The sequence below is a fragment of the Colias croceus genome, chromosome 8 (assembly GCF_905220415.1).
Source record: "Colias croceus chromosome 8, ilColCroc2.1".
Classification (NCBI taxonomy): Eukaryota; Metazoa; Arthropoda; class Insecta; order Lepidoptera; family Pieridae; genus Colias; species Colias croceus.
Window position 1 is genome coordinate 5,067,406 of NC_059544.1, and position 2,957 is coordinate 5,070,362.

Below are 2,957 nucleotides of genomic sequence, written 5' to 3' on the forward strand. Positions count from 1 at the left end.
CTCATTAGAAATAGCGAAGGTAACTCCTATCTATAGGCCAATTTCGGTTTTGCCAGTATTGTCAAAAATATTGGAGAAGATTTTACACACGAGATTAGAAAAATATTTAGACTCATTTAATTTTATTTCAGTGCGTCAATACGGATTTAAGCCAAAAAGTAACACTCTGTCAGCGACTATGGACCTAACTATTAAAATAAAACAGAACATTGACGCAAACAATATAGTTTTAGGAGTGTTTATTGACCTACAAAAGGCCTTCGATACCGTTTCTCACGAACTTTTAATGAAAAATTAACATTAATGGTAAAGCAGAAATCATATTTAAAAAATCGATCACATATAGTTAAAATAGATAATCACGATAGCATTCCCTTACCAATTACATATGGCATACCACAAGGTTCGATTCTAGGCCCATTGCTTTTTTTTAATTTATATTAATAATTTACAAGATTTAAAGCTAAAGCTCTATACATGACATGATAGCGCAAGCACAAAATGAATTAAATAAATGGTTTCAATGCAATCTACTAAAAATAAATATATCTAAATTCAAAGCTCATAACAAAATTATAACCTAGATCTGCGAATCGGCAGCTCCCTGAAATGGAATTATCACATCGACCACCTAAAAAATAAATTATCAGCACTTCTTAGATCTCTGCGTAATATTACTTCTTGCATTCCTCATAAATTACGCCACACCATCTACAACACCTTAGTAAAGCCGCACCTAATGTATTTAATAGAAGTATGGGGGAGTGCTTACAAAAATAAATTAGCGCCACTCCAAATTTTACAAAATAAAATCATTAAAACTATCTTTAACTATCCTTTTTTAACTTCTACAAATAAAATCTACGACGACACTAAAATAATGAATTTAAAACAATTATACTTTTATAATACGTGTATCCGCAAAGCGCTAAATAAAAACATAAATACAAATATTATAATCTCAACATCAAATCGCCACTATCCTAATAGACGAGCTAGCTATCTTGCCCTCCCGAAGATCCGAACAAATTATGGAAGGCGAACGGCAACATACGTTTCTATAACGGGAATAAATGTCTTTAAACCTTCAAATGGCCAAGGCCGCAAGCGACCAATGGCTGAGCTCGGTGGGCTCTGATTGGCTCATTTGAATCGGATCAACAAGAGCTAAAACGCAAAAAAGGTGGATTTGTATAAAAAGCACGTAATTATTATTATTACTGATGGTGACACTTGTGGCTCCGTTCGGATCCAACGGATCAAATAATTACTAACTATATGGCACGTTTGATCAACATAGTGCCCATGGAGATATCTATAAATATATATTATATATATGTATATTATTGTATATATATATCATTTTTATTATTTATATTATATGTAATGCTTAATTTATTTATAGAATTGGCGCCAAGTCGCGTTCTAGCATACATTCCTTACCAATCAGGGTTGCCTGGAAGAGATTGCTTTTGAGCAATAAGGCCGCCTTTTAGTACATATTTGCCGTGTGTTTTCATTGTATTTAATTATAGTTTAGCTTATTTATGTTGGTATATTATGTACAATAAAGAATAAAATAAATAAATAAATATATCTAACGAGACTGCATTTTTTGTCAAAATGAGCGGTTAAAACCATTTAAATTTTATACATAATGGTGTATTTGGTGAACAAAATGAAACCCCTCGGTTCTAAATTTAAAACATTCTGTAACAGAGTCAGATTATGGTAACTAGGTATATCTACAAAAAGTATGATTTTTAATTATTATCAAGGTAACACGCGTACGGAGCCTCTAAATCTTACCAAATCGTCAAGTAGTAACTAATAGTGCATAGTCGACGTTCAGCCCTCAGAGTAGATACATAACAGGTTGATACAAGAATAATTTCAAGCAAATTTTATTACGTTTAGGTATCCCAAAGCATCATGCCATACATCACATAGCAAAAGGTAGACGTACCAACTTAATCATAACTAATCTTTAACTGTTACAGGCTCTAGAAAAGTAAAGTATCTACCTACACAATAACAAATTCAATAATGATGTATCGCATTTATTAAATTGTAATATAAAATTAAAATACCTCACTGTAAAATGTCTGTAACTGTCTTTACTAATCTGAAAATCAGATCAATTGCATATGGAGGACTATTAACATCAATAGACGCTCCAAAATATACATTGCCGGCTCCTAATGTCTATTTTATATTCCTTTATGGCGTTGAAGCATGGCCGATAAAGGTAGTTGAAAAGTTGCAATAATGTGGTGTTGGCGCAATATGCTGAAAATCCCATGAGCAGCGCGGAGACCAACGCATCTATGTATACTGAGTGTGTGTTGAAAGTACCGTTATAAAAAAATACAAAGTAAATTTATTTTTCACAAAACTTACCTTAGAAAATATATTTTACTAAGTATATTATTGTATTATTTTTATGTTTTTTGTATTATTAATATTAAATACTAGAGCTAATAAAGATTTAGGTTAAGAGTTGCGTAGACCAACATATGTATTAAGTAAGTACATAGGTATCTAGAGTTAACTCAATCACAAAACAAAACCTTAGATGCACCTGTAAACATTTGAGATAATGGTAAGCAACACAAACTACCTAGGTAGGTTAGTATTTTAATAAATATCATAAAAGTAAAGAATCAACACAATGGTTGTCTTTGTTTATATTCTATATTTAGTAAAAAAATGTCTTGCTTTAAATATGCAGTACTCGTAGGACGCTACATGGATGTCATAAAAACTAACCAAAAAATGCAACAATAAATCTGTTCAATCCTGCAAAAAATCAAAAACATAAAATGAAAAAGGTAGGGAAACGTGCACACTCAATATAAACATCAAGGCTGACGACATTGCATATTCCGTGCATGCTCTAGACATTGGCGTTTCAACCAACTCACATCGCTTTTGCATCAAAAATAGCTCCCGAAGAC